The sequence below is a fragment of the Melitaea cinxia genome, chromosome 17 (genome assembly GCF_905220565.1).
Source record: "Melitaea cinxia chromosome 17, ilMelCinx1.1, whole genome shotgun sequence".
In the NCBI taxonomy this organism is placed as follows: domain Eukaryota; kingdom Metazoa; phylum Arthropoda; class Insecta; order Lepidoptera; family Nymphalidae; genus Melitaea; species Melitaea cinxia.
The window spans coordinates 8,994,892-9,021,463 of record NC_059410.1 but is presented as its reverse complement, the minus strand read 5'-3'; the positions used below and the strand labels follow the sequence as shown (position 1 = coordinate 9,021,463).

The window sequence follows — 26,572 nt, the reverse complement described above, 5'->3', positions numbered from 1 at the left end:
GTTACTGAAGAAAAATGGTCTTTAATAAATCTATATAATTTATATATATATATATATATATTAATGTTTGTCTATATGTCCTCGTAGAATCGTAAACTAGGCATTTGATCATGTAGTGATCTTCAGCAAAGTGTTTTGCACGAGGTTTCTGAGTTTTTGACACTAATATTTATTTATTTTTTATTTATTTTTAGGTGACCACATATTGCTTTTATACTTTTTATATTCCACGATAAAAAAAGCGTATAAAATTCTACATTCTGATATTATAATAATAATAATGAATGTCTCTCACTAACTGAGGATCATCCTAGCAGGAAAAAACTCTGTGTAGTGGGATCAAGAATCACATACAACACACAAAGGCCTGACGGTGAACGTCGTGTTTATCACGAGCGGGGATCGAACCCATGACTGACTGAGAATGTTGCAATAAAATAAATTGCATAATATAATATATATGTACGATTTTATTTTTGTGTTACCCACACATTAGGAATACTAAACATTTTTGAATATCATATCAAAAATTGACCGCTCCAGCGGGGTTCGAACCCGCGTCTCCGACTGACCGTGTCGGCGCTCTAGCCAATTAAGCTATGGAACGATGTACCCGCTAGAGCGAAATTTTTGATATGATGATGTCCGTCGGAGACGCGGGTTCGAACCCCGCTGGAGCGGTCAATTTTTGATATGATATTCAAAAATGTTTAGAATGTAATATATATTTAAATGTCCATATATTTAGGTGAAATGTATTTGACACCGTGAAAAGTATAAGAAAAGGCGTAAAAGCGTTCGTGGTCGCATTTCCAACCGCCGTAAGTAACCGTTCGAAAACAAAAGAACAAAATCTGTATTCAAATCCTAACCTAAGGTCGATGACTAACGGTTTTCGAGTTAGAAACAAAACTTACGGTGTAAGAACCAGTTTTAAAAATATTTTTATAAAAAACTAGCTGTGCCCGCGACTTCGTCCGCGTCTAGTTTAACAAAATAATTATTGTTTAGTTCGCAGAGTTATAAAAAAAAACTAAAATAAAAGTAGCCTAAGTTACTCCTTATTACCTCAGCTATCTGCCAGTCAAAGTCCCGTAAAAACCGCTTCAGCCGTTTCAGAGATTAGACGGAACGTATATGATGTAGCGTGTATACACTACATATGAATTTAGTTAAAAACGGTATTTTAATATTACAAACAGGCACTCCAATTTTATTTATTTGTATAGATAAGTAGTAAAACTTTTACTCTAAGAGCTTGTCAACATCAAAACATATCATAGTTATTTAAAGATAACTAAAAAAAAAAAACGATTTTGTTTTAAGAAAAGATTTTACAATGTTTCAAAATACACAAAAATAAGTGATTTATGAGTGCTTTTACCCTGCTAAATTTCCAAATAAAAAACGATGATTGATGGGAAGTAATTTTAAACTATTGGATTCCAGATAGCCCAGATAAAAACAGATAAAAATTGTAATTTGGAATCCCTATTTCAAACACACAGTTTACAATAGCTTCCCATCAATCATCGTTTTTTATTTGGAACTTTCAGCAGGGTAAAGTCAAATTGAATAAAATGAGTTTTTGTTTTGTTTTTTTTTTAGAACGTGTCAGATATCATTTGCAATATTATCCTAAATTATACCAAACAATGTAGTTTCCTCAATTTAGCTTATAGCTAGCCGATGTATAGCCTGTTTGTAACCAGGATGTAATTCTTAATCTAGAAATAGCCGATCGATGGCGGAATAACCATCCAACGGCTGGCATTAAAATAGACAGGCCGAAGACGTCCAGCAGCGTCTTCGGTGCGACAAAGCCAGCCCTGCGGTCACCAACCCGCCAGCCCAGCGTGGTGACTATGGGCAACACACATGAGTTAACGCCACTTTTGGCGCGAACTTTTGGAGGACTATGTCCAGCAGTGAACTGCGATAGGCTGGAGTTATGATGATGTGATGAGTGATGAATCAGTCCAGTAATTTTTGAGTTTAGCGATTTTTTTGATTGTGAACAGTCACATAGATGTCAGTTACGCTGATTGTTACGATTTCAGTCCCCACTCCTGACAAACATATGTATTTGCAACATATATTTGTCGTGACCTGGGCGTTTGTCTTTGTGTTGTGTGTGTTTCTGGACCCCCATACAGAAGTTAATGTTGATATCTAATCAGTCTTGATAATTTTAGTATAAATATGCATGACACTGTATTTTTGGTGAATACATAAAATTTGCACATGATTAATAAAACCTATATCGAAACGCGGCCTATCAATGACCTCGATAATAACAAATTACCCGGTAGAAAAATACATTCAAATATTTTTCCTGTATATCTTTAACTATAAATATAGTGAAATTTTGAAATCGCCGGTAACCGGTAACCATCACACTCCTGGGTAAGTGCTTCTTTTGTTCGATTAGAGTAGGTGCTTATTCTGCCACGCTGCTGTAGTTGGCTGCGGATGGGCGGACGTACAAAAAAAATATCTTGGTTTTATATGTATTGTTTTTAATCACTTTTGAAATTTCAGATCAGTTGCAATTTTTATTTAAAATACTACTTATAATATAAATAGTAATTTCTAATATTTGACAAGATTTGCTATTTTTATTTATAACGTTATATTAAGTAATTTTATAATTAATTAATTTAACACAGAAGATGTGAAGTTAATTTAGCATACTATGAATTATTTTAATTTTATTTTTACGCACATTATTTCTAAAAGAGGCTCGTGTGATCTGAGCCTAATGCTTAGTAAGGTATAATATAATTATTTGAAGAAAAAAATCGCCTCGAGTTCAAGCAATTTAATAGCATTCAAGATGAATAAGTTTTTTTTGCTGAGTTCTTAAATAAAGAACATAATTATACAAGAGCTACTTCTAGGTATAACCGTGGACTTCGTTTTGCTTGTATTGCTTCAATATTATTTACTCTAAAGACAATTAAATAATGTATAATATAATAAATAATTAATTAATCGTATATTGCGATAAATACATACCTAATGGTTTAAGTTGGGATACATTATAGTACATACTAGCTTTATGCTTAGCTTAAAGGAGCTTAGCAAGGAGGAGGTTCTTTATACCTTTAGGTAAACACTTTTGCAATTCGTTATCATAAAACACAAAATGAACGATTATTTATTTTGATCAGTTCAGGGTTAATCACTTTTTCGCAACAAATATTACGTAGTTACGAAAAAATAAAGAATTAGTCATGAACGACGCGTTGGCGTAACGGTCACAGCACTGGTTTGTAGCTTATGCGCTGGTGGTTGCGGGTTCGATCTCTGCACATGACAAACATTTGTATTAGCTATTCAGATGTTTGTCGTGGTCTGGGTAAATACAAATGTGCAGTCTTTGTAGGTCTCCCCATCGTGCCTCGGAGAGTACGTTTAGCCGTCGGTCCGGTCGGTTAAAAAGGCCTATGCCCAGCAGTGGAATATTACAGGCTGAATCATAGTCTTAGATACGTTAACGTTAAGTAAATAGCCTGAAACCACCTTTCTATGGTATCTAGAGCACTATGAGTATTATGTCTTAATTGAATTTCAAAAGAAGAACAAAAAAGTGTAATTAGCATTAAGAGAAAGATCGCTTTTTAATCCAATGTGACTCCGACTATCCGCGAGTGACATAAGCTTTATTATATTTACAAAAAAAAACAATAGGGATTTCTTTGAAATTTTTATTAAATAGATGCGAAGCCAGGGCGGGGTGCTAGTAATCTAATAAAAACATATAGTCGTTTTATGTATTGTGACTGACAAGAAAAGTCAAATGCACGTCTGACCTTTATAGGAAGTCAAGACAGTTATCTCATAAGTCACGTCGCAAAAAACGACGTTGTTTATTTAAAAAAAAAAGTCACGACTTGATTGTCAACAAGAATGAGATTGACAAACTGAGGTCACGGTTTCGAATTCAGCTAATTTATATTGCTTCCAGTTCATAATACATAAAGTAAATAAGAAAATATAATTTAGCCCGATGCAAATTCTCCTGTCTATATAAAGATGAAATACTTAGATAGTTTTCTTTTACAGAATTTGAAGATTAAGACAACGGTAATTTTGGCTCCTTTTTAACCGACTTCCAAAAAAGGAGGAGGTTCTCAATTCGATTGTATTTTTTTTTTTTTTTTTTTTTTTTTTTTTATGTATGTTACATCAGAACTTTTGACCGGGTGGACCGATTTCGACAAATTTTGTTTTAATCGAAAGATGGTGTGTGCTAATTGGTCCCATTTAAATTTATTTGAGATCTAACAACTACTTTTCGAGTTATATCTAATAATGTGTTTTTACTTGACGCTTTTTTCGTCGACCTACGTTGTATTATACCGCATAACTTTCTACTGGATGTATCGATTTTGATAATTCTTTTTTTGTTGGAAAGAGGATATCCCTAGTTTGGTACCATGATAAGGAAACTAGGGTCTGATGATGGGATCCCAGAGGAATCGAGGGAATCTCTCGAAAATCCGTAATAACTTTTTACTGGGTGTACCGATTTTGATAATTTTTACTTTAATCGAAAGCTGATGTTTATCATGTGGTCACGTATAAATTTTATCGAGATCTGATAACTACTTTTTGAGTAATCTTTGATAACGCGTAGTTGCTTGACTATTTTTTCGTCGATCTACGTTGTATTACTTGTCGATGTAATTGAAGTCGGTTTTTTTTTCGTTTGCGAGCAAACACAATTATTAGGGCTTAGTACTGTTTCTATGTTTGGATTGTCAAGCCTCAATCGGCATAGTTTATTCATGCTCAGGCACATTTAATTACTTCCTCAATGAAGAAACTGTCAATCTCAAAAACATTATAGTTGAAATACCTATAGTAATAAGTTCCAAAAGTACCATATAATTGTATTCCACTATTAGTCGGATTATCTTATTTTTTGATCAATTGATGGAATTGTCACTGCTCAGTGTCTTTTTTTTATATTCGAAAGAAGGTATGTCATTACAACCACATAGCGTCATTTCAAAAGGACATGTACGAGTATAATATATAGTAAATTAAATTATGAAAATATGCAGGTATCTTTATATTTTTTACCGCTCACAAGACTGATTTGCCTGGACTTAACTTGAATTAGAGAACTTTTCAATATTCTCAAAGTTTAATATTTAGCAACATTACAATTTAGGGTATAGGCAAACCTTTTTATTTCCTTCATATAGATATATTAAATTAGTACGTTGTATATACTGTCTATTGTTATAAACCTCCACTGTTTACTGACCATTGCTTAAATGGATAATCCGACGTCACATTTTGTCTACATCGTGATTAGAATTATCGCACACAACTATGTGTCTAGTACCTTAATCGATACTTAAGTGGAAAATACCCTACATTTGTTTGCGAAGCCTTAGTTTCAGGCAAATTACCATCGACCATGATCAGGCAAGATTAAAGAGGGCTCGAATAGGCAAATTTCCAAGCCAAAATACTCATATAAATTATTATTCAACGGCTATATTAGGATTATATTATGCTAAATTATGAAGAAAATTATAGATATACTTGTATTTATATGATGTTACATTTATTTATATAGTTCCGCATGTGTATTAACATTGTATTAGATACTTTTAATTTCTTTAACATATTAGCTATCATAATATGGCAAAAAAATCTACTTGAGAATTCAGATATATTTTTATCAGTTAATTTATTATTTGACAACAAAGTAGAAATCTATAAGTAAGAAGAAAAAGGTAATATTGTGCTCAGTTAAAGTATGCTTAAAATTTGAGAAAATCAATAACAACAGCTCAAAGATACAGCCAGTGGAAATTCGAAATGAGCAAATAACGTGCGTTTATGCAAATCGTTTTCGTGGCATTTATGAGATACGATTCCTTAAGCAATAAACGTTAAGGAAGCGTAATATAAAACTACAACTGTTTCTTGTGAAATTGAATAACAAATATTATTAAGTATTTTTGAATATTATTATATATATATGGATTATTTTACTCAAACATCAATTTCGTTTCGATTGCTTAATAAGTAAATCGCAGGAGATTGAGAACGGTATGCAATTGGAAAGTCGAAGTTTCGATCTTGAACTGTGTACCCATTGTTCTACCCACTTCTAAAAGCTTACTAAAGATTTTAATGAACTGGGGGTTACGAAGAATATGTAAGTACCTTATGTCTTTATATCACATTTATATACTCGTGTTTTAATAGTATTCTTACTAATGTAGAGAAATTTTCCGCCAACTCGTAATAGAACAACATGAAGGATTAACTCCAAACGTCCCCTGATAAGATCCTATGTGCTTATCATAGATAAAAGGGCCTGAGCCCAGCTGTGGGATATTACAGCCCGAATCTATCAAACAAAAATTACGAAATTATTAAGGTGAATCAAATTGTATTTATAGAATTCCGTAAAATTTCATTGAGCTAAAACACAATTTCTGTAGAAATTTTATTATTTATTTAGGTATTTATTAGGATGCAAACGTTACACACTAAAATACATTTCTTATTATATTGTATGCTTACGATTTAGAGTAGAATTAGACGAAGATAGTTTAGAATTTTACGATTAGAATATAATATAATAATAATAATAATGTTCTTTACATATCTGATGTTCGGTAAGTAGATTCTTATTACCTCCAAATGGGGGAATTATTAGCGCTCTAGGGTAATAATGTAGCTAGAAAAGCCGGTAATTAATTTAAAAAAAAAAACACTTCTTACTTTCAAAAAGTTCGCGTACATCTAACCATCATACTGGCAATAGACATCATGCATTCAGCCCAATGACCAAAGAGGTCGCTTTGCTATTCAGCCATGTCTTCGTGTGAGTATAATAGTCATCAATTTTAAATATCGAATGGCGAAGCTCAATTTCGATCTTGGAAAAAAAAGTTCTTTACATGATTTTTTTTAATGATAAAATGTTTTATTCTTGTAATGCCGATTTTTTTCTACTGACCTCACAATCGAGATGTAAAGCAGAATAGTTAGCTCGGGTGTAAGCATCAATTGCACCCTCGAACTATAGGCACCTCGCTGCTCGCTCGTGCGCCTAAATATCTCGGGCTGCAATTGATGCCTTACAGCCCTTGGTTACTAATTTACTATTATCGCACACCATTAAAAGATACAAACAAAAGTAGTACAATCAAAGAAAGATGTACTAAGGCGGTCTTATCGCTAAAAGAGCGATTTCTTCCAGACAAGCTTTGGGTATAGGACAGGCCATAGAGAAGCGGTTAGGAAGTGTACAAATAATTGTTATAGAAATTATAATATAATTATGTACTCCTAAATTTTATATATCCCGGGGGGACTACGAGTCGAGCCATTATGCTAACGAAAAATATTTTCTTATGTGGCAAGAGTGGGCAAGTGTTATTGATAGTCAATGATATATTTATGGTAACCTCTCCGCCTCTATAAATTCTATGTAGTGATGACTATAATTGAATTTTAAAAATTAAATAAATCCCAAACTCTCCGCTTAGCAAAATGTGCATGGTATACATTCACTATAGATAACAATTATCCTGACAATATAGCTTAAGTAATTTGTATTAAAACTCTAAATATAGTAACTAAAGCAAATATAACAAACAACACGTGTATAATTGTGTAAGCTGGCCTAAAACAAATGTTTGTTTCACTCACGTTACAAACTAAATGTAAACAGTATGCTATAAGTGATCGGTAATTGTAGCGTTAGTTTAATTTAGTATTTGAATTCTAGAGTATTTGTATACATATATGTCAAATATAGCGCTATAGGTACCGCCCAAACTAAAGGACTTAAAAGGAGTAGAGACCTAATTGTTACGTGGTATTTATTGTATGTACATATATCTATATAATAAAAATGAATGTTGCTAAGTGCCATAACTCGAGAATGGCTCGAGAAATTCCGCTAATTTATTTTTCTATAATTATGTTCCTTAAGTCCCACGGAAGGTGTTTATAATTAAAAAAATCATCACTCGAAAAAACGTTATATTTATTTTACTACTAGCGACCCGCCCCGGCTTCGTACGGGTTCAAAGCTGATCATCACATCACTCCACAAGTTCGCACCAAAAATGGAATGAACTCATTGTGTGTTGCCCATAGTGACCACGCATGGGTTAGTGAGCACAGGCCTGGCTTTGTCGCACTGAAGACGCTGCTGCCCTTCTCCGGCCAGTGTATTTCAAAGCCAACAGTTGGAATGTTATCTCGCTATCAGTCAGCTTCTTAAGTCCCAAGGTGGTAGTGGAACTGTGTTATCTTTTAATCGCGTCTTACGCCACCCACGGGAAGAGAGGGGGTGGCTATATTTTTTACTGCCGTAACCACAGAGAAAAAAAATGTGTTTATTTACGACATCACATTAGAATCCTCTAAAACTATCAGTGTTCCTCTACTCTATTTATGCATGTATTATACAGAAAACATACATGTTAACATACGGAGCCGAGACGTGGACACTGACCAAGGGACTGGTCCACAAGTTTAAAGTCGCTCAACGTGCAATGGAACGGGCTATGCTTGGGGTCTCTCTCAAAGACAGGATTAGAAATGAGACTATCCGCGAGAGAACGAAAGTAACCGACATAGCCCACAGAATTAGCAAGTTGAAGTGGCAGTGGGCTGGTCATCTGTGTCGCAGGACCGATGGCCGTTGGAGTAGACGGGTCCTAGAGTGGAGACTGCGTCTTGGCAAACGCAGTGTGGGACGTCCTCCGGCCCGTTGGACCGACGATCTACGTAAGATTGCCGGTGTAGGCTGGATGAGGATTGCGGAAGACCGGGATGTGTGGCGCGAACTTGGGGAGGCCTATGTCCAGCAGTGGACTGCGATAGGCTGAAGTGATACAGAAAAACCTTCCTCTGGAATCGCTCTATTCACTAAAGAAAACCACATCAAAATCTGTGGCGTAGTTTTAAAGATATATGCAGACAGCAGGAAGCGACTTTGTTTTGTACTATGTAGTGATTAACTATTGACAGACAGAAGTTGGATTTGTATGATTTATTTTTGTGTTACCCACACATGAGAAAATTCTAAACAATTTTTAATATTATATCAAAAATCGACCGTTCCAGCGGGATCGAACCTGCATCTCCGACTTACCGTGTCGGTGCTTTAGCCAATTAAGCTATGGAACAATGTAACCGCTAGATCGAAATTTTTTGACATGATGATTTTATATTCGGTCTAAGCGACCGTGGCGCCGTACGACACGGTAAGTCGATCGAGATCGATCGGTCGATTTTTGATATTAAGGTATTTAAAAATACAATAACTGCGCAACACTGCGCTATAGTATTATTTTAAAACGGTGTCAGGTCATACATGTGTTTTAATATCGTGCCTCTGTTCTGTCATTGAGGGCTAAAATCGCCTTTGTTCCTATATATAAGTAGCCACCTCAACGTTTCATTTAAGTCGCGTACTCACAGGCGAGCGTAATCGTAACCGTTATATATACGGTAACAAAGGAGAGTAGCGACATCTAAAATAACTGTTGATGCGTCTCGAAATGTATTGTAAACGTGACGTGCTGGCTTTTTGTAATTGGTTTTTAACGGACTTCAAAAAAAAGGAGGAGGTTACTCAATTCGACCGTATATATATATTTTATGTATGTTCGGGGATAACTCCGTCGTTTATGAACCGATTTTGATAGTTCTTTTTATGTTGGAAAGGAGATATCTCTTGATTGAGATTGTCCTTGGTACCATGATAAAGAAACCAGGATCTAATGATGGGATCCCAGAGAAATCGAGGGAAACTTTCGAAAATCCGCATAACTTTTTACTGGGTGAAAAGATTTTGATGATTTTTAATTTAATCGAAAGCCGATGTTTATCATGTGGTCACATTTAAATTTCATCGACATCTGATTACAAGTTTTGGAGTAATCTTTGATAATGCGTATTTACTTGACTATTTTTTCGTCTACCTACGTTGTATTACTTGTCGATATAATTGAAGTTGGTTTTTCTTCGTTTGCCTGCAAACACACTTATATAATCGATTGTCAATAATGTATAATTATAAGCTTATCCCTGTAAGAGATTTCTTCCAACACACCCAAAAAGGAACAAACACACAGACATATATATATATATATATATGTATGTAGTATAGACATGTACATACGTACGCGCAAACATATACACATATACAATATATACATATATACACATACATAAAAAAAATAACGCTGACACATAAAATAATAATATTATATAAATATAAACATATTATACCCACATAGTTCAAATTATGACAAGGAAAGATAATGCTCTTTTAATATATTTTTTAAAGTATATATTATAGTCGTACAAGTGTGAATTGATGACGGCAACGAATTCCACAGCCTAGCTGCGTGGACGCTATCGGAATTAGTATAGAAGAGCAAATTAATTAGGTTGGAAACGAGCAAAGTGTTTTACTCCAGAATTAACTTCCCGAGTTATTTTTATTCAAAAATTCGCTTAAATCTTAGCGAGGAAAGCGCCTTTTAAACGCAAAATGCGTTAGATGATGAGTATTCGGTTTTATTTACAATTAAAATTTATGAAGTCATTTTTTTAATTTCACAGTTTCTTTGTTACGCGAATAATTAAGCTCTTTGTAAACAATACCAAGTGTAGTACATATTTATGTAAGGTATAGTAAAATTGAGATTTCATTCATTTTTAATGTTTTATTATTTGCGTGGTCTATATTATTATTTTAAAGTCAAAAAGTTGAATAGTTAGTATAGTAGTCTGGTTTCATTATAAACTTTGTAAAGAAATATCTTTAAGGAATTATTCTTATGACATATTACTGTCAACTGTCTGTATTATATGTAATATATTATTTCATTATTTGTGGATTCAAATTTAGAATGGCATCGTTAGGTTTTTTTTGGTTAATTATGAATACAGCCAAAGAAAACTGATTTGTGTTTTTTTTAAAAAATGCGCCACGTATATTATGTAAGTGTATTCCCCACTCTATCCCACACTGCAACTTATTCTACAACAATCTATATTCCCCACTGCAACAACTTGGTAGATTAAGCTTTTCACAACGTTTTACGAAAAACAATTTTTTTTCCCAATCGTGTGTGATTTTTAAATGTTAGACAACAATGCAATTCAAATATTGCGACAGATATGCAAGAACCATTTTATAAGCTCATTATATCTACAAACTAAAGTATAAATATTGTTTTCTGTTTATTTAATTAATAATCTTAAACATACGTTATCAAGGCTGAATAGTGTTTTCATAAGCGCGTTAAACAATATCGTTTTTATAAACAAGCAGCGCAGTTATACGGCTTCATCTATCTTCGCATAACGTTACACTCATGTTACACTATCCCAGTTCCCGACATATTGTTTCTAGGAAAATAATAAGAGACTATCTAACGGTTTTTGTGTAACAATAACGAAGTGCCTACGTGGAAATATAAAATATCGTTTATGCATGCACATGTCATGCAACATAAAAAAGAAAATTATTAGAAAAGTAGAATTCTTTTGAGGTTTATGTAAATTTTTATAAAGAAAAATTGTTAATCAGAACTGAGGTTCTTTTTGAAATATTAAAACAATATTTTCACATTTAATATTAGAAATTATGTTATATAAATGTATTGCTTTTCTATTATAAGACAAAATAATCATCATTGATAAGTATTTGTTCAAAATTCAAAAAATCAAAATGGTCTTGTCTAACTATTGTATAAAATAATCCATTATATATATTTTTTTTTTCATGACTGTAATAAAGATTGTAAATAACGAATGTTCAAAAAAAAAAAAAAAAAAATGCATGAAATAAAAGGCTTTTTTATTTTTATTTTTTATTTTTATTTTTATTTTTATTTTTTATTTAAGTATTTGTTATGTGATGAATTAAAGATGAATCACGGGTTAAGATATAAATATAATTGCATATAACCCTTGAATTGTAATGGAAGTTCCAATGGCACAATTACATACGAATTATAAAGGTATGGTAATTATGCTATAATAATCTCTTAATGAATCTCTCTATAAGATCTTACAATACTTATTTCTGAATTACTTTTAAAATTATATAGTTTATCTAATTATTGTGAATTATGTATAAACTCTATATTCAATAGCTAATAAACACGTTTAAATTTATTGGATTACAAATTATCCTACTAATAAATTTTGCAACGCGTTTTAAGAACTAGAGTAGAACGTCTTGTATCATTTTACTCAAACATTAATATTTATTAATAAAGTAAATATTTACGCACAGTTTGAAACTGAAACAATATAAAAGTAAGTAGTTCTATAACGTTGTCACTAATCTATGAAAGTTTTATCTGCGTGATAAAAATGATCATAGCTCTTCTTTTGATATTACTTTCTTAGTAACCCTTATATCCATAGATGACGCACACCTATATAGCACACATTCAAATAATATTAATGTGATTAGTTATCACAAATTATACGGTGTCTCTAATCTATTGTCTATGAATATTTAATGATGCGTTCATGTAACTTAATTTAAAATTACATTTTATGTGGCTTGTATAGTTCATGTACACTCAGCCAATACTCACAATACATATTTACATACACTATATAACCTTTTTCAAACCTGATATTGATAAATATTTAACTAGTTTACTAACTTTATTTCTAGATTACGAAGATAGTATCTATTATAAACCATTTTATTTGCATAATGATAATGTGATAAGTACAAACAACAGTACCTATAAAAGCCATATTATATACAAAGGCTTTTAATTGTACTACATTGTAATGAATGAAAAATTAATTGATAAAAAAATTATATTACAGTACTCTATAAGGTTATTAGAACGATAAAATGTCATATAATTGAATTTAGGTTAAACTAAACTTAAATGATTGACTAAAGAAATAATTACTATAGCAAAAGGAATCGTTCCTGCAATATAGTAAGAGAGCTCAATAAACATTCTATGACGGTAACTGCTTGCTCATCTCACATTCATCTACATTAGAGTTTAGAGTTATTTTGTCTCGCTGTCCCAAAGATTAGGTACTGGTTGAAAATTTCTAGTTGAAATTTTCTCTCGTAACGTATGAGAAAATGGTTATGATTAATTTTTTTCTTGACTGTCGAAAATGTATTTTAATAATTATGATCGAAAACAAAAAGTTTGAATAATATTCTAAATTCGAATCCGCAACTGTTCGTTACAATTTAAACGTTCTCTGTCTATTTTTATCACTGGGTCCAGCTGGTATGAACCTAATACCTACTAATAGATTTTTAAACAATAATTATTGTGTATTTTGCTGTCCAATTAAAAATCACCCAATCAGGCGCCATGGCTTTATTAAGTAATAAATATGTCGATTACGAGTTTGATAAAGCCTATCCCATTTTCAACGTAAAAATATTTAAACCCACTGATCCTATTTTCAAAATTATTTTTTCGTTTGAAGGCAAGTTTCATTGTGAAGGTGATGGGCTATAAAAGTTCACGTTGTGTCGTATAGGAGAAGAGGAGTAGATTTTAAGTTACATAAGATCACACATTCAATAATCTGTATTTTATGTTTTAACATAATCACACGGAGTGACCGGTTCATGCAAGGTGATACTTTGACGCAATGCGACATTTTAGAACCTAAAACTCTTGTTTCAATAACAAAGAAGAACATTGATTTTAAAGGCATTGTTACCGAAACCTAAGGCTTTCCTCTTATAAAGGATCGATACAATAGTTTTGTTTAAAAAAAAAGTCATATTTATTGGCAATGACAGTTTTTTTAACGGTCTTCAAAAAAGGACGAGGTACTCAATTCGACCGTATATATTCGATTAATTTTAAGATACTTTTTATGTGCCTATTATTTGCATAATTTCCTCTTTCAAAGATCTGCTGGAAGAGATCGCTACACAATTATGTTAAAAAAAAACAATGAGCTATCATTTTTTTTAATAATAAACTAATAAAATCTATTTTCGCTTAAACATTTCGAAATTTAATAATAATTGTGTTTGCTAGCAAACGAAAAAAAACCGACTTCACTTACATCGACACGTATTACAACCTAAGTAGAGGAAAAAAATAACAAACGCACAGTTGCCACTACGATTTTTGAAGATTTCCCTCGATTTCTCTAGGATGCCATCATCATATGCCATCATCATCATCATGCCAATATCATAATATCACCCTTGGAAAATCTCCTTACTAACAAAAATTGTCAGCAAAATCGATTCATAAAAGACGAAGTTATCCGCGAACACACACACACAAATATATATATATATATATATATATATATATATATATATATATATATATATATATATATATATATATATATATATATATATATATATATATATATATATATATATATATATATATACGGTCGAATTGAGAAACCTCCTCCTTTTTTGAAGTAGATTAAAAAAATAGAAATTAATTTGTAATATTTACAACGGTGAAATGAAAAAGAATGTAAAGCTCGGAATTCAACGATATAAGAACTTGTGCTGTGTTTAGGTACCTTATTGAAATATATTGAAAATTATATACAGCATCAGAATATACAAAACAAATAAATATAAATTGATTAATTTTCAACTTTTGCTGAAAGTGATAGGTATTGCACAAATCAATTCGTTTACGAATAAAGTCGTAATAAAGCATCGCTTCAACCTGCAATATCCCACTAATGAGCATAGGCCTCTTTCCCCATGTTGGTAAAAGATCATCAGTCATCACGCTGCTCCAATGCGGGTTGGCGGATATATTCCCTACTATGAGTAACGATCGCTATCAGGTGGACATGATAACAACTGGGACCGACGGCTTAACGTGCTCTCCGATGCACGATAGGGAGACCCACAAGGACCGCACAAATACCCCGTCCACGGAAAACATCTGTATGTCCAATACAAATGTTTGTCATGTGCGGGGATCGAATCCGCAACCGCCAGCGCAACAGCCACAAACCAGTGCTGTGACCGTTGCACCAACGCGGCGTCAATAAAGCATGTAACGCCGAATTCATTGCTTAGTTCGTAAAAAGTTAGAATAGTGCAATATTTTGTTAGAAGTGAACTCCCTAATCTATACTTATAACTATAATATAAACTATTATAACTTATTGGTACATGTATACTATGATGTCATTTCTTGACTTCGAAAATAGGAGGAGGTTACTCAATTTCAAATTTTGATAACTCTTTTTTGTTAAAAAGCAGATATCCTTAGTGTGGTATCATGATAAGTAAACCAGGATCTGATGATGGGATCACAAAGAAATCGAGGAAAACTCTTAAGAATCCACACAACTTTTTACTGAGTGTACCGATTTTGATGATTTTTAATTTAATCGAAAGCCGATGTTTATCATGTGGTCACATTTAAATTTAAGCGAGACCTGATTACAACTTTTGGAGTAACCTTTGATAATGCGTATTTACTTGACTATTTTTTCGTCTGCCTACGTAGTGTTAATTGTCGATGTAATTGAATTCGGTTTTTTTCGTTTGCCAGCAAATACAATTTTGTACGTAACATTCAATGATTTTCGTAATTTTTAATAAATTCTTGTTTTGCTTTAATTATAGTAGCTAAATAGCAAGATAGAAAATTAATTATAAAATTTTATAATGACGGTTTCGTATTCGTGTTTAACAAAAATGATTTTTATATGGATTATATTCGTATTGTTTCCTAATATGTGGTATAATATCGTATGAATCAAAACACACTGACATCAAAAAAGTTAACATTCGCGTTTTCTTACATTAACTGCTATAAAAGGTTTTTGTAAATATTAAATTGATTTCACACGTACTTTATATATAAAATAAGCGTATCGTTATTCATTTTCGCTAAATAAAATACAGTGTACATACTTTCATTTAAAACGGGAATTACTGCGATTATCAATTCGATGGCGCATGCAATTACCGTAGTATTATCGTGAACTCAGAATGACATAGAACAAACACAGTAAATATCCTGTTTTACATATAAATCATGGTTTTAGTGACCATGATAGAAAAATATTATTACGTTCCTGATATTTGAGGAATTTGCAGACGCCATGGTCAAGAAACGACTGTAGGGAACTATGAACAATTTTCTGTGTTATTAAAAAACCAAAACTTCTTGTAAATTTACCGAAGGGTTTCGTTACTAGTTGCTACTGTACATTACTTTAACACTATAATATACGTGCATAAAAATCTGTTAGCAAAAATATAAATATAAATTTTACTCTGTTTTCTACACCGCTGTTCAAGTATTCAAATATAAATCACCAAATAAAGTGGCAATTGAACGAATTGTTTTATTCGCGCTCTTTAAAAATATAGCCGCAAAACCAGAAAACGAATATAAACCCTAACGACAGACATAAAAACTTTTACCGGTGACATGAACAACGGTACACTAAATCCTCCAATATATCTGACAAGCCAAACGGAAAACATTTTTTCGATTATTTCCCGGTCATTAACTTAATAAAGTTCTAGTGGATTCCATCGACAAAAGGAATAAAACGATTTTATTATCGGCCAACTATTACTTCTTTTGTTTCTTTTGATTGATATCTGTATCTATTCATTCGCATTTTTATTAAAAATGGATTACATTATAATTTATTTACATTTTAATGTGTATTTAGAAATGGATAAAAGATCTTTCATTTTACAGTTTGCAGTCTTATTTTAAAACAAGAATAACTTATACGAGTAAGTTTTTATCGTGTCCATCAACTTTTCTTCCAAATTATGATTTTACTAATCTATATATTAATACGTGAAGCGAAAACTTTGTACCACTTTTTACGAAAATTGCGCAGACGGAGGAGAATGAAATTTCGCACACTTATAGTTTATAGAGAGGAGTGCAGAATGCTAATATTTTTTTTTATTCGTGTAAAAAATATGCTATGTTTGAAATTAATATTAGAGATGAATTGAAATAAATATATATTATACTAAAAAAAAAATTATCAGTAATTCTTATAACCTAACATAAAAGTCTAGCTTAACATAAATAGTGACATTTTATATGATAAAATTATTCAAGTTAATGCTATAAATGACGTTACTAAATTAACCACAATCGGAATGAAATACATTTGATTGAACTCGATCCAAGCCAGATCTCCTTTAGTGGTAACCTTTCCTCAAGAAAAACTAGATATCTGATAGATACCCAAACCGCGTAATCAATGCCAAGTTCAGATATAAACTACATATAATTTATTAGTTAGTAGTTACAAAGTATTCGTTATTTGATTTATAAAATGAATGTAATTTTTGATAGGTACTTTAAGCGCTTTATTTCTTAAAATAATCGATAAAGTACATACATACATGTTATACAAATTTAAAAATCATTTGCTGCATGCATTGATCTATTTATTAAATCGTGCATGCTACGAATGTCGCTTAAACCGATTGGCTGATTACTGTCTTCTTTAGTTTATTGTTGTCAAGGTAAGGTTTGAATAGAGAATTATTTTTTGAAAAAAATTCGTTCAAATTTAAATATTCGTTTATCTATCTTAGACTATCTTAATTACTTTTACTATACTTACATACGTACTGTGTGGCTACGGTACTAAAGAATTTAGCCACCCCCTCTCTTCCCGTGGGTGTCGTAAGAGGCAACTAAGGGATAACACAGTTCCGCTACCACCTTGGAACTTAAAAAGCCGACCGATGGCGGGATAACCATCCAACTGCTGGCTTTGCAATACACAGGTCGAAGACGGGCAGCAGCGTCTTCGGTGCGACAAAGCCAGCCCTGCGGTCACCAACCCGCCTGCCCAGCGTGGTGACTATGGGCAAAACACATGAGTTCACGCTATTTTTGGCGTAAACTTGTGAAAGCCTGTGTCCAGCAGTGGACTGTGATAGGCTGTAATGACCTACGTATGTATTAATTTCGTAAATGAAAAAAAGCGACGGTTAATAAAAAGAGATACTTTATTCATTTGAAAATATTTATTATGATGTCCTCCAAGACGTATCCGTCTACGCCGACCCTCTGTTAGCGCCTGGCGTGCGCTCTGAGATGACTGGCGATGCCAAACTTTTTCTTGAACACAACTTTTTTTTCACCTGTAGCTATTTATATGTACTTAATGGGCTTTCTTTCGAAAAAGGATAGACTTGTTTTAATGTTATATATAGTATAGCTAATGTGTACATATATTGCAATAACGTTATGCAATTTAGCTTTAAAGAAATACTTGATAACAATGTACAGATTGTCCCTACACTTGTGTGATACTTATGTACAGCAAATTCATTTTAGTTAATACTATTTAAAGGCTTAACTTAATAATTTAAACGTAAATCTTAAAAAAGTTAGATATGGAAAAAATTCCAACCAACTAGATCTAAGTAATTATAGTTGTTAAAGTCATTACATAAACATTTTAAAACTTTTTAATTAAAGCGACACGTAGATACCTAAATCTCTGTTTGAGGCTACGGTTGTTTGTCTTATTTACCATTTTACCCGCATCGCTCGCGACTTAATTTGGAACTCCACTTATTTAGCCCGTGCTTAATATATTTTGAATTGTAAATTTATAACAGAACTTTTAATGGAGATTCCATCACGGGTCGCGACTGATGCCTTGAATATATATATGTAGCAAGACCTTGATTTTATGAACAGGAATAATGCGAATGATTTTACATTTACGGTACAAAACCGTTACGTTACAATTTCTTGTTTGCATTTCATCTATTGCAATAGTGGCTTGCTGGTAGACCCGTGTTCAATCAATAATTTTACAATGGTTGTTTTTGTCGATCATGTCACATTGGCGTCGTAACGATGCCATAAAATTTCAATGGTATGTTAATAATAAAACTAAAAATGTAATATATATCTCTTTTTCTCTCTTATAATTATAATTTAATTATGTTGATAATACGCGACTTCAACAAATGAACAGAGAAAATCTGTTAGACTTACATAATATATTAATATAAATATTAATATTACAGTAATTTAAATCACTAAACTTGGCATTTTTAATTTCGAATTTCATGAAGATCCTTAACGTTAAAATACTTGCTTGACAATGTATTACCGAGTACGCTTAATTAAATCATACAAAAAAAATAATAATACAAGGGAAGCTTCACACAAAATATACCGTTATATACCGTTCCTCGTACCAAGTGTATCCCGCATCGTTGCGATCAATAAGCATCGAGACCGTGAAACATCCCTTTGTAGACAGAATGCATTCAATAACTTTTCGTAAAGCGATCCGTTATTTTACGTGCAACATAATGGTATTTTCACGTTATACTGTTTAAATGAAATCTTGCCGTATTGGGTTTTAGATTCAAATAAAAGAAAATGATAATAATTGGAAATTGATATTTATTTTTTAGGTGAAAATTAAAAGGTAATAAATTGCTTACTAAAATAAATACAACAAACAATTTAAAACAATGCCATACATGTGCCTAGTATGAATATCATACACAGTTAAAAGATATCATTTAAATTGATATAACTTTAAATAAAGGTTTGTTGATTATCAGAGTATTATAAATAAGAGTTTCATGGACGTTAAGAAATCATCCATATATTGTTAAACATTCATATTTTAGTACACTATTCTCTCGCTTAGAAAGGATATGCGAATACAACTTACTCTAAAGGAAATCCCGTACCTATTGCAGTGAAAGTTAAATAGATGTGAGTGATGTGCATAGAAATCTACACATGTTTTCATTATACGGAAAGGTTTCTAGGAACTACTTTGTAGGTCCTATTGTAATAAAAAATTGAAATGGAATCTTAAGGTTTTCGTATGTGACTGTATTCATTATTTTGCAGAAATGGTATTTTTAATTTCTTATTAAACTATGGTTTTAATAAAACTTAATTATAAAATATATATACTAATATGATATAATCCATGCGATTATTTTTGTCATATAAGTAAATATTACCAATGCTATTCGTCTCAAATTCTTGTTGAATAAATTTCTATCCTCTAAATGTTTAAAATAAAAATAAGAAATATTCTCATCAAAAAGGGGATTAATTAATTCCTTGTACAAATTTAAAAGTTTTTCAAATTAAAATTAACGTCTCGACGTATTAATGTAAACGAACTCATAACTAAAAACAACTTTAGTCTGGCATGTGTAACCGTGCCTTGAATTACGATCACAATAAACAATTACTGCTTGTACAATTTATCTTCATTGCAATTTTATACACAACTTGATTGTCACATAATTCTTATATCATATAATGTGAGATGGTGATTTATTATTCAGTATTCGTAGACGATTTACTGTCTGTTTAAAATATATAAATAATAATTAGGAAGTCTAGAAGGCATATCTGTTCAATTGAAAAATAATGTTCATAAAAAATTGCGTTAAAATATTTAGTCAACTTAAGAATTTCATAATTAATAAATATATTTATAATTTTAGTTTTTATTCGTTTTACATGTAATATGAAATACGACAATAATATTGAGATTTATCTGTGAAATTGCCCCAGTATGTCGAGAAAAACCAATTGCATTTTTCGAGAGAAATACGCACGTCAACTCATCCAACCTTAAAAACGTTAAGCATTATAATATTGGTGAAATAAGTAGAATTACATAGGTCTTTCGTTCAATATGAATCCGTTTTTAATATTCTAAAAAGTTTTTGTACAACATTTTTGTTGGGAATACTCGAATTGTATTATCTATTGCTTTCACAAACTTCAAAAATATTTATTTTATGTACATAGGTACCTATTAGTTATTGTACATACTTTTAATATTGTATTAATAATTATGTTTGCAGGCAAACGAAGAAAAACCGACTTCAATTATATCGACAAGTAATACAACGTAGGTAGACAAAAAAATTGTCAAGTAAATACGCATTATCACAGATTACTCCAAAAGTTGTTATCAAATCTCGATGAAATTTAAATGTGACCACATGAAAAACATCGGCTTTCGATGAAATTAAAAATCATCAAAATCGGTACACCCAATTAAAAGTTATGCGGATTTTCGAGAGTTTCCCTCGATTTCTCTGGGATTTCATCATCAGATCCTGGTTTTCTGATCATGGTACCAAACTAGGGATATCTCCTTTCCAACAAAAAAAGAATTATCATAATCGGTTCATAAACAACGGAGTTATCCCCGAACATACATTAAAAATATATATATATACGGTCGAATTGAGTAACCAGCTCCTCCTTTTCTTGAAGTCGGTTAAAAATAAAATAATAATAATAATAATAATAATAAAGCGGTTATAAAATACATACCTAAATAATTCAAACAGATAAAACGAACTGAACAACTACCTATAGAAGCATAAAAAAATATTTTGCATTCCGATTTTGCTAAACAGGTCTAGATTTTTTTTTTATATATATAAATAAAGGACGAATAGTATGCAAGTTTTTATTTTTAGAATTGTAGAAGACAGTTACTATTATTCGAGATTGTTAGTTAAATCCCTAATGACTATTAACTTTCTCTAACAATGAGTTACCGTTTTATACTAAATGTCTAAGAAACTTTTAAAAGGCCAAAACTTCAAAAACAATTTATAAAAGAAAGCCACCAAGCCGCAAGGGAACCGAGTCACGCTCGCTGTTTTTGCGGACGACCGCGTTCCATGCATTTCTACTAGTAGACCGCAAATACTGCGGGTGCAAACCGCCTCGAAACGTGCAACTCAATTTTCACATTCATGTCGGAATTCTTCTGAAGCTGCGATTACATTTCACGGATAATATCGCTCCGCATTTTTCTAACTTTAGTATAAGCTCAGCCTAAGGTAGGCCTCATGTAAGTCATCATGTCATGTAGGCCTCATCTATAATCTATAATATATAATAATATATATAAAAGCGAAAGGTCACTCACTCATCACGAAATCTCCGAAACTATAACAGCTGCAAACTTGGAATTTGGCAGGTAGGCTCCTTATAAGACGTAGGCATCCGCTAAGAACGGATTTTACGAAACTCGACCCCTAAGGGGGTAAAACGGGGGTCGGAAGTTTGTATGAAAGTCCTATGTTTTTGAAGTAATAGACTTGAAATTTAAAATGTAAGCTCTATAGATGGTGAAAAGGTGTCCAAATAATGTATCTTTAGAAATCAACTCCCTTTTGGGGTTAAAACGGGGGATGGTATGATGACTCACTCATCACGAAATCTCTAAAACTATAATATCTACAAACTTGAAATTTGGCAGAAAGGCTCCTTATAGGGCGTAAACATCCATTAAGAACGGATTTTACGAAATTCGGCCCCTAAGGGGGTAAAACGGGGTTTGGAAGTTTGTGTGAAAGTCCCATGTTTTTGAAGTAAGAGACTTGAAATTTAAAATGTATACCTTATAGATGATGAGAAGGTGTTCAAATAATGTATCTTTAGAAATCAACTCCCTTTTGGGGTGAAAACGGGGCATGGTAGGTTTACTCACTCATCACGAAATCTCCGAAACTATAATACCTACGAACTTGAAATTTAGAAAATAGGCTCCTTTTAGAACGTAGACATTCGTTAAGAACGGGTTTTACGAAATTCGACCCCTAAAGGGGTAAAACGGGGGTTGGAAGTTTATATGAAAGTCCTATGTTTTTGAAGTAAGAGACTTGAAATTTAAAATATATGCTCTATAGATGGTGAGGAGGTGTCCAAATAATGCATCGTAATCTATAATATATATAAAAGCGAAAGGTAACTCACTCACTCATCACGAGAACACAAGAACCGCTGGATGGTCTATCCATCCAAGTTGGACAAAGATAAAATTTGGCAGGGAGGTAGATTATAGTTAGCAGACGTCCGCTAAGAACGGATTTTACGATATTCCACCGCTAAGGGGATTTAATTGGGGTTGATAGTTTGTATTAAACATATACAACCTGAAAATAAAACTAAAAATGTGGTGTATATAGAGGTTTTATAAAAATAACTATTAATTATACTAAATTGTGCCTTTTAAAAAGTTACTCAGTTTGATAAGCATTTCAAGTGACTGAAATAAAAAAAATGCGTTAAACATCTTAATAGTAATGCATATCTTCATAACCACGCAGACGTAATCGCGGCCAACATTTAGTGTATTATAAACCAAAGTCCCCAAAAGTGTATGTGATCGATTCGCTCAAAATCTACTGAACGGATTTTTATGCGGTTTCACCATTGGAGATAGAGCTCCACCATTGGCAAGAGGAAGGTTTACGGAACGGCTAAGCCGATTTTGATGAGAGTTCCACTGGAAGTTTGCCGGGAAAACTTTGTGACACACTAATTTCAACGCGGGCGAAGCCGCGGGCACAGCTAGTCTATAATCTATAATCTATATAATATATATAAAAGCGAAAGGTCACTCACTCATCACGAAATCTCCGAAACTATAACACCTACAAACTTGAAATTTGGCAGGTAGGCTCCTTATAGGACGTAGACATCCGCTAAGAACGGATTTTATGAAACTCGACCCCTAAAGGGGTAAAATGGGGGTTCCAAGTTTGTATGAAAGTCCTATATTTTTGAAGTAAGAGACTTGAAATTTAAAATTTATGCTCTATAGATGATGAGAAGGTGTCCAAATAATGAATCTTTAGAAATCAACTCCCTTTTGGGGTTAAAACGGGGGATGGTAGGTTGACTCACTCATCACGAAGTCTCCGAAACTATAACACTTACAAACTTGAAATTTGGCAGATAGGCTTCTTATAGGGCGTAGACATTCGCTAAGAACTGATTTTACGAAACTCGACCCCTAAAGGGATGAAACGGGGGTTGGAAGTTTGTATGAAAGTTCTATGTTTTTGAAGTAAGAGACTTGAAATTTAAAATGTACGCTCTTTAGATGATGAAAAGGTGTCCAAATAATGTATCTTTAGAAATCAACTCCTTTTTGGGGTTAAAACGGGGAATGGTAGGTTGACTCCCTCATCACGAAATCTCAGAAACTATAACAGCTACAAACTTGAACTTTGGCAGGTAGGTTCCTTATAGGGCTTAGATATCTACTAAGAACGGATTTTACGAAATTCTACCGCGAAGGGGGTAAAACGGGGGCTGGGAGTTTGTATGAAAGTCCTATGTTTTTGAAGTAGGAGACTTGAAATTTAAAATTTATGCTCTATAGATGATGAGAAGGTGTCCAAATAATGAATCTTTAGAAATCAACTCCCTTTTGGGGTTAAAACGGGGGATGGTAGGTTGACTCACTCATCACGAAGTCTCCGAAACTATAACACTTACAAACTTGAAATTTGGCAGATAGGCTTCTTATAGGGCGTAGACATTCGCTAAGAACTGATTTTACGAAACTCGACCCCTAAAGGGATGAAACGGGGGTTGGAAGTTTGTATGAAAGTTCTATGTTTTTGAAGTAAGAGACTTGAAATTTAAAATGTACGCTCTTTAGATGATGAAAAGGTGTCCAAATAATGTATCTTTAGAAATCAACTCCTTTTTGGGGTTAAAACGGGGAATGGTAGGTTGACTCCCTCATCACGAAATCTCAGAAACTATAACAGCTACAAACTTGAACTTTGGCAGGTAGGTTCCTTATAGGGCTTAGATATCTACTAAGAACGGATTTTACGAAATTCTACCGCGAAGGGGGTAAAACGGGGGCTGGGAGTTTGTATGAAAGTCCTATGTTTTTGAAGTAGGAGACTTGAAATTTAAATTGTAAGCTCTATAGATGGTTAAAAGGTGTCCAAATATTGTATCTTTAGAAAGCAACTCTCTTTTGTGGTTAAAACGGGGGATGGTAGATTGATTCACTCATCACGAAATCTCCGGAACTATAACAGCTACAAACTTGAAATTTAGCAGATAAGTTCCTTATAAGGCGTAAACATCCGCTAAGAACTGATTTTACGAAACTCGATCCCTAAGGGGATAAAACGGAGTTTGGAAGTTTGTATGAAAGTCCTATGTTTTTGAAGTAAGAGACTTGAAATTTAAAATGTACGCTCTTTAGATGATGAAAAGGTATCCAAATAATGTATCTTTAGAAATCAACTCCTTTTTGGGGTTAATACGGGGAATGGTAGGTTGACTCCCTCATCATGAAATCTCAGAAACTATAACAGCTACAAACTGGAACTTTGGCAAGTAGGTTCCTTATAGACCTGTAGACATCCTCTAAGAACTGATTTCACGAAACTCGACCCTAAGGGAATAAAACGGGGTTTGGAAGTTTGTATGAAAGTCCTATTTTTTTGAAGTAAGAGACTTGAAATTTAAAATGTTCGCTCTTTAGATGGTGAGGTGTCCAATTAATGTATTTTTAGAAATCAACTCTCTTTTGGAGTTAAAACGGGGGATGGTAGGTTGACTCACTCATCACGAAACCTCTGAAACTATAACAGCTACAAAGTTGAAATTTGGTAGGTAGGTTCCCTATAAAGCGTAGACATCCACTAAGAACTGATTTTGCGAAAATCTACCCCTAAGGGGATAAAACGTTGATCGGAAGTTTGTATGAAAGTCTTTTGTTTTTGAAGTAAGAGACTTGAAATTTAAAATATATGCTCTATAGATGGTGAGGAGATGTCCAAATAATGCATCGTAATCTATATATATAAAAGAGAAAAGTCACTAACTCACTCATCACGAGAACTCAAAAACCGCTGGATGGTCTATCCATCCAGGTTGGACAAAGATAAAATTTGGCAGGGAGGTATATTATAGTTAGCAGACGTTCGCTAAAAACGGATTTTACGATATTCCACCGCTAAGGGGGTTTAATTGGGGTTGATAGTTTGTATGAAACATATACAGCCTGAAAATTAAACTAAAAATGTGGTGTATAGAAATTGTGCCTTTTAAAAAGTTACTCAGTTTGATAAGCATTTCAAGTGACTGAAATAAAAAAATAATTTGCGTTAAACATCTTAATAGTAATGCATATCTTCATAACCACGCGGACGTAGTCGCGGGCAATAGTTAGTGTATTATAAAATAAAGTCCCCAAAAGTGTATGTGATCGATTCCTTCAAAATCTACTGAACGGGTTTTCATGCGGTTTCACCATACGAGAGAGGGCTCCACCATTGGCAAGAGGAAAGTTTATGGAACGGCTTAGCCGATTTTGATGAGAGTTTCACTGGAAGTTTGTCGGAAAAACTTTGTGATACACTAATTTTAACGCGGGCGAAGCCGCGGGCACAGCTAGTACAAGATACAAATCAGAGTATTTAATAGTGAAACTTAGATAAATAATATTTTAGCATCAGCATCAAATTCGTAAATATTGTTTAAATATAGGTACAACCAATTTGCACACTTAGCATTTACCAAACAGTTGCTAATAAAATTTTAAATGGTTGGAATATTTTTACGATGTATAAATATGATTTAATTCTTCGACCGTGAAACAATTATTTCTAATTGGCCGGCATAACGCATTTCGGAAGTCTCTGAAACGGGTCACGCTAAAATATTTCACTTCACGATTTCCATAATCAACGTCGTCAGAAAGAGAACGTAGAATTAAATTT

At 32.7% G+C, this 26,572-nt stretch overlaps 1 protein-coding gene across 1 annotated transcript in view; it reads left to right on the top strand.

Moving 5' to 3' along the window:
• LOC123661628 (carbohydrate sulfotransferase 11) overlaps positions 1-26,572 on the top strand; it is a 46,283-nt gene that overhangs the window by 6,168 nt on the left and 13,543 nt on the right. The gene's annotated exons all lie outside the window — the stretch shown is intronic.